This window comes from Cataglyphis hispanica, chromosome 14, assembly GCF_021464435.1.
Source record: "Cataglyphis hispanica isolate Lineage 1 chromosome 14, ULB_Chis1_1.0, whole genome shotgun sequence".
NCBI lineage: Eukaryota > Metazoa > Arthropoda > Insecta > Hymenoptera > Formicidae > Cataglyphis > Cataglyphis hispanica.
Genome location: NC_065967.1, coordinates 1,511,584 through 1,519,782, shown reverse-complemented (window position 1 = coordinate 1,519,782; position 8,199 = coordinate 1,511,584).

The window sequence follows — 8,199 nt, the reverse complement described above, 5'->3', positions numbered from 1 at the left end:
TCCGCGACTTGCAAACATAGCGAAGAGATAATGCATCTGCTTCCTTTTTAAGATTTTTAATATTTTATTTATGCATAATGCATATACGATTTTCTTTTGAATTTAATACTCTCAATAGACTTTACGTTAATTTATTAAATGTTTGTATTAATTTTTTATTAACATTATTGTTGCAGATCCTTACGAATGAACGTCGGAGCCGATCGGAATCGCGAGACGGTGAGTTTAATAATATAAATTATATATTCAAATTATATATTGACATAATATTTTTAAAAAACATCGGCGTATTAATTAAAAAAAAAAGAAAAGAAAAGAAATATACGTGTAACATTTAAACCACTATTAATCGAAGATATAAAATTATAAAACCTGTGATATATATTTTAATTGCCTTATTATTCGTTTATATTTCAAGCGAGTCATTAAATCATGCATCTCGCTAACGATAACGGGCGGACAATCGTGTAGTGGGTGTTTATCGCGTTCGACATCTTAAAAGATATCAGCGGCGGAACGTCTCTCGTCTCTTTCTCGCGATCGCGAAACTCTTCGACGTGACACATTAGCGGGTCAAATCGATAGCGGTGTCTGGACATGCTCGAAGCGACGTCGAATCTCGATCAAAATCTAATTGTCAAGCGTATTAGGCGACGATGACGACGCGTCGATCGGAAATGCAGAAATCGCATTTGCTGCTGCAATCTAGTCGGCGGGGAAGAGGAAGGCGTGGGACAGGGAGAGGGGGAGGGGGGCCGACGAGATGCGGGATGCTGCAGAATCCGCCGCGTATAATACGGAACTGCGCGTCACGCGGATATCGCGGAACATCCGTTCGAACATCGCGCTCGATAGCAAGAACGGCGATTGTTGTACCTCGGTTCGCGCTCCGAGAGGCGAGAGTCCCTCTCGCCGATAATTCACGGCGTGCACGATGCGATAGTTCATCGTCGATAATCCGCATCATCATCATCATCGTCGTCGTCATCAGCTGGGCAATACGCACGTCCGGGCCGACGAATATGACGATGTCGCGTATAACGCGGGGGTGTCAGCCAATCAACGATGCTGCTCGCCACTTTTTCCGAAGCAAAAAGGCGATGAATCGATCGCGTAGGCACTTAATTGGATAATTGGCCGAAACGTTACGTCGTCGATAAATTTATCGGCGAGCGGAAAAGAACGGGGGAGTCGATTTTATGGGCAAAAGTTATTTGTTAAAGCCGACGAAACGTATCGCGCGAGGGCATACGAAGGATATAATCAGCTCGAGATTAAGCTTTTATTCTTTTCGTGCGATAATTAACTCATTATGGTATGGTATCTTCTTTTTAATTCGTATTAAGCAATAATTTTTAGATTTTAGATTTTATTGATTTTGCGCGAATTTTTAGTAAATTAAATCTTTCATCGCGTATCCTTTTGGTATCAAAAATTAATTGGAAAAATAACATGCTCGTTAATTACAATCTCTTTGTAAAAATATTTTTTAAGAAACGATACAGATCAATATGCGATAAAATTGGTTTTTTTTTTTTTTTTTACCGTTTGATCATTATCACGTATTGCTGGTGTTGCTGTAGGCGATAACTGTCAACCGCTTATCAAAAAGTACGATGATCAAAGAAATGTCAACAGCATTGCGAACATCGGATATAAAGGAAAATATTGCGGTTGTAAATATCGCAGAATACAACACGTATCGAATCAAAGCTTTTGAGAAAATATAAACAAAGTACAATGGATACATGACTAGCTTTGATGCGCGAATAACAATGCACCAAGATTAATTTCGATATTTTGTTCTCGCAATTTTTCATTAGACGAAGTAGATTATATTGACGATATTATTAAGAAACGTTATTTAAAAAAAAAAGAAAAGATTAATTAGTTATTTATAGCTATTTATTTATACGGCGTTGAGGTATTTCGTCTTAAAACTTATCGATCTTTGAAAGATTAGCTACCGGAGCATAAAAAAGGCGCTTTCACGGGGTCTAATGAGAGTAATGGAGTCTCGTATAGCTCAACAATGTCTCTCTTCTGGATGGATACGCCCGAAGCATCGCCTCGCAAAAGTATCGAGGGACCTTCGTTCTTACTTTGGCTAGAGGAGCGCAATGGAGGGTGAAGATCCAGTTACTTATGTCGTTACTGAAGTTGAAAGAAAAAAAAAAAATCTATGTCTCTTATGGTGTTCAACGCCGAGCATCTGCTTAATTTCTCACCGTTTCTCTCTCCGGTGAACTTTCTTTAACAAAGATTCACCCCTCGCAGCCAAAACTCCTTAAACTTCGCTCCACTGCCCGCTTCTCTCACTTTAGTTATGCTTCTCATCTTATCACACAGGTGCACAGTCTCGGGTCTATGCGCGTCTAATTTAAATGAAATACACGAAACAATTCTAGAATATCGATGATGGAGTATCGCTCTTATTGTTTGTTTAAAAGTTTATATAATCAACAAATGTGTATGTGTGAAAATATCTTACTGATTTTAACATTAATCTTTGCCGATGAGTACAATGTTTTATGTTACATTTTTTATTCTCGTAGCTTTCGATTAAATCATAAATATGGCACTTTCAATCACTTGACAGTTCAATATTGTATCGTAATCGAGAAACACGACAGTGTCTCGTGATAAGTCACACATAATAAGGTAGCCCGTATATATCGAAGCAAGACACTTTTTTTAGACAATTATTTTCTGCATGATTAAAATATATATTAAAGAGAAACACTTTCTTCTACAACAATTTTTTAGGTGCTTTTTTTCTTAATGAAGTTATTTTTTTAAATACCGCAAAGATTATACATTGCGATTCGCATTTCAAACGAGCATCCATCATCGCTGGCCAGTCAACAGACGGTCAGAAGAAAGCGGAAGGCGAAGTGTGACCGGGCGGAAAAGGCGAAGGGAGAGGTAAAGTGTGGAGAAAAGAAATGATTGCTTCTGGCAACGGCGCGCTTGCGAAATGAACGCGGCGTGACTGCCGCTTTGAAACGGGGATGAATTGTAATTGGACGGAAATGGAATTCGGATAGTTCAGGACCAAATACGCAGAAAGAGACAGATCGCGGAAGGAGAAAGAGAGAGAAAACCGTCGACAGAATGGGACGGAGAAAGGGTGAGCTGAGGTGGCTGAAGGTGAAAGACAGAGAGAGAGAGAGAGAGAGAGAGAGAGAGAGAGAGAGAAAGGAGGGAGAGGAAGGAAGGAAGGGAGAAGAAACAAGGTGAAGAGAGACAAGGAAAGAGATATAGTCGCCGTCAGTGGCCTGTAACTCTATGCCTCTGTGAGCTTCGATCAATAGAGGCGGTGAACAACATTGCACCGAACGCCGCCGAACGTTGAAACAGTTTGTGCTACCTATGCAAGCGATTTTCTCCGAAATTATCTCTCGGATGAATGGCAATCGATTTGACCGAGCAACCTTTTTCAGCCGAAATTAAGCCGCCGTGTTGAAAGAAATTTTTCCGTCTTCGTTAATTCTCGCGCGCGCCAATGTTTGTCGAAGGGAGATTTCCTTTCGACTCTATATCAAGTATCGGAATTTATGCGATTTGTTTTTAAAGAAATTTATACTTCCAGTTAAAAAAGCGTGAAAAAAGAAACTGATCCATCCAGAAGAGAAAGACGTTGTTACGAGACTCCTCATCATTCTTCCCGACAAAGTGTCTTTTTTCAAAGAGCGATCTTATTTATAATTTCATAATTTCTTTGATCTTTTTTTTTTTTTTGGAAAGAAGATAATATTCTGTACGCGTTTGAGAAATTGAAATTCTTTCTCTAGTCCAAGAAGAAATTGCAAAACTCGTTCGTTAAACTACATTTTATTGAGTGTCAAAGTTTTGTCGACGTGCTAAATATTCGGGATTGTTTCTTGTAAAAAGCGACGAGAGAATAGCCCTAATAAAATATTACCTCCCTCTCGCCGATTTTCCGCAACAATTGCGGATTGAAGCGCGCTCGTCGAGCGAGAGAGTGTCTATCGAAAATAATCTTTCATCTACTGCTGCGACCGATCGCACGAGATATATAAATGCGCGGGGTGAGATAAAACTTCTACGAACGCAATTTGATTCAGCCGGCTGGAATTCGATTGACGGACGAGCGAAGTCGCGTGTTTATATGGAATCTATCAGTCGCGGGTGTCAACGCGGTGAATACGACGTGTTTTCATTGCACCGTAGGTGGAAATAGCTTTGGCCAGGATTATAAAAATGCCGGCTGCATCTCGATGAAGAGAGTTCTAAAATTACTCAACAACTTCGATAAAGATGTGTCGTAGGCGGCTGGGATGTCCAATTTTAACATGTATTAGATGCGAGATCGAGAGATATATTATTACCTTATAAAAAACTTTAAAACTTATGTTATAAACCGAATTAGAAAAAAAGCTCTGTGAAACTGCATGTCTTATTAAGCGAATGCAAATTTGACGGAATGAAACTAAACGGAAAGTTTGACGAGGAGGGCAAAATTTATCTTTTCACTCTCAGCTGTAAATTTAGTTATTAATGTAATATGTAATAAATATATATATATATATGATATTAAAAAAGAATTTTATCTTTTATATATTATTTATTTAAAATGTCTTTAATGAAAAGATGCAGTTTTGTATATTTATATACGATATGATAGCCGTCTCTTTTCGCGCAAGGTCGTCCCATCTTGAGTAATAAGGTAGATCGAACCTAATTCTAACTTTATAATCCGTCCTTAACTCGTGTTTAATCCAGTTTCAAACCTGACTCATTAAGTGAAAATCGCCGTAGAAACTTGCTCAACGTTTGCAGCAAGCTCTGTAATCGAATACGTCGAACTTAATGCATTGCTTCTTAACGCGCCTGGCGCGTTCGTTGCTTTCAAAAATTTATCGTTGAACTTTCGCAGTTTTCGAAAATTTCCCGCATTTCCTCTCGGTCCAGTTTCGTTGACAAATTCACCCCCGGAGAAAACTTTGTCGATTCGATACACGATTAGATCGGTACACAAGCAAACATGATCAAACGTAAATCTAAAACTTTGTATGCAATAAATTAATTATCTCCGACATGTATTGTTTACAAAGATCGATAAAAATGAATAAAATCGTTGGAACACAGCTGTCTTATCTAAAATACGAGGGCTTCTCAGAGGGCGAACTAATCGACTACATTTTTTTTTTTTGTAAATTTCTCAATTTTAGAACACGTGATATATTAATATTTTGATACTAAAATCAAGAAATTTTAAAAAATTCCACTCGATCACTCTGACCTTTTCGAGAAGCTCATGCATGTCAATACATAGCTCTCTTAATGTCCTTTTTTATTTATACAATAAAAAATAAAAATTTCCATCGAGAGAGATAGACGGAGTATGAATATCTAGAAGCTTCGCGAAACATGAATTTATTCGTGACGAGATAAAGTTATCGTGCGTCCGCTGATATCGTGGAAATAATTTCTCGCAGATGGCATTCGGCAAGTTGATGCCGACAGGGGAAAACATCTGCGACATACGCGGATACGGGAAAAGTATAGGGGGAGATAAAGTTTTTCCTCTTTTCGGTTGCCTCTTAAGCTCGATGCACACTCGGCGGAAAAGCCGCACGGCATCGCCATCGCGCAATCATACATTTCCGCGGAACATTTCCGCATGGCGTTATCGATCGCGAGAAAGAGAGGGAAGAGAGATCGTAGAGAGCACGAAGTTAATCACGCGCGCACCATGGATGGCGGAATCCGTTTCATCGGCACGGCGGAAAAGTCGATGTCGATGTCGTGAGAAAAATGGAAAATGCTGTGGAAGCGGTGATCCTTCTGTCGGGAGGAAAAAGAGAAGGATAAAAAAAAAACAGGAGAAGAGAGGAAAAGGACGCGACGGAGACGATAATTTCGACGGAAAGGAGTCGAGGTGTATGCGTGTATGTGTGTGTGTGTGTGTGTGTGTGCGCGCGCGAGAGAGCGAGCCGAGGATTAATTTAAATATTGACATGACCCTGCGGAGAGTCGGCCACGCTCGACGGAGCGTCACTAAACGCTCGTTCAATTTGCGCGTCGCCCTTCTTCCGCTTCTTCCAGGCATCGGCATAAATCAACATATATACACATACCGTGAAACGTTCTTAACCGGAATAGCCGCTCGTTCACGTTCCTTCGTTCGTCGAAGTTGCTGGACGCCACTCCTCGAAGAGGTCGATCAGCGAGTTGTAATGCGTACGGTCGAATTATATGTATCCTTTTCGCCGGAATGCCGCGAGGACAATAGCGCCTACACCGTGATTCGTCGCGTATCTCCGCGGATGTAATTTACGGACGTATAATTTACAAGCGTTTAGCTCGCGAACGTAATATAATATATAATATAATATTATAAAGTCCGGTATCATGGCGAGTTCGTAGATATTCAGAAATCAATTCCGTAAAAATAGAGGGAGAGAAACGAACTCTCCTTCCCGTCTGTAATTACGATATGTGTGCTTTTAATTTCTTTTTACGCTTGTCGTCCCGTTTACAACGTTGTTGTTTCGACACTATATTTACTATTTAGTAAAGTGCGGGTCGCTCCAAAAATTTCATGTAAAAATTACGAATAATTTTTTGTTTTATATATTAAAACGACGATCGATGCGGAATATAACGATTTTAATAGACACTATAATTGAACACTGTTAATAAAATAAATGCTCCACGCATATTATATTGACTTATGGAAGAGGAGGAGCACGATCAGACATCATCTTACGCCACACGCCATGAACGCGAACAGCTTGATTAGCATGCGAAAGCCGGGCATATCAATTACTATCAGGCGCACACAATGGCCTTCTATCTTCGATCAATGTAAATCTCGATTTAGACTAACGAACTCGCACGCGGAGCACGGACAGGCGCCCTTATAACCGATCGTGCGCGTTTGGCGCTTTAGAAAAATGATTTTCAGCCGGTACCCGTGATCAAGCATTAATAGTAATGCCTTCGATCGTAGGCGTAACGCGCCGCCGGATCGTATTAAAATAGGTAGTGATTAACGACGTCGTCCGCGGCGAGGGGGGGAGGGGAGGGGCGCGCACGCGAGCGAATAGAAGGTGAAAAGTGTGGAAGCGTGGATATGGTAACGAGAAGATATGAGGAGGGCCCGGCGAGAAAAAAGATGTGGCGGAAGAGAGAAACGCGAGAATTACGCGAGTTTCCGAAGGAAACTTTTATATTGAGCGCGTAGTCAACTATGTGCTGCATAGCGTGTGGCGTAATATGTGCCAAGTATTTGCGAGACAGATTTCCACGATATAGATGAGACGAGAAAAAGAAAATGTATATACATGTAAAAATATGAGGAGGTTTATCTTTTAATTACAAATGGCTGTAAAATGTAGGGAATTTCTTGCTACTAGTTCTCATCATACGATACTTTCTACATAACAAATATAAATGATGAAGATTTTTGAAAAGAAACGTAAGGACATAGAATAAAAAGGAAATAAAAATTTAAATATATTTCCATATATATATATATATATATATAATATATATATTTTTTCAACGTTGACATTTGATTTTTACGATTTATATTCTATTCATATCTTTTTCATATTTTCTGCACTAAAGCCGTGTAAGTATAGAACATTTTGTAAATTTTCAGGCAACGGGGTATACAATGTTGGTACTTTCAGGAGAATTTGCGCGATCATTTTGTGCGATATTCGTCTCGGTGAAGCAGCGACGCTTCGCAAACGCTTCTTTCCACACCGCACAAGTATCCACTTCAAAATATTTTTCCGCGACAAACAGGATCACACCTTTGACGAATCACGTTCGCTCTGATTCGCGTTTCGCCGCTGTAATACACTTGACATATACAACAAACGTGCGCGCGTTTTATAAGTCTCGTCATAAATTAATACAACCGCTAGAGAATGCGAATACTTTAAAAACTCATCTCAACGATGATACCGATCTCGTGCTTTCATAAAATCTCACCAAATGTATATCGTTTACAAAAATTTTTCTCTACCTTATTACGTTTTCCCAGAATAGTTATGTTATGTAACAATACTATCAAAATTATCTCGAGGTTTTTAGCGAAGAACGAGGATCGGAAGAGGAATTCAAAGGAGAGGAGGGATGACGTAAAGCGTAACGCGCGTCAGAGAATGGGAAGATGACGAGAAGGGGGGAGGGGGTGGGGTGGCGAAAGGGGGGGAAAGA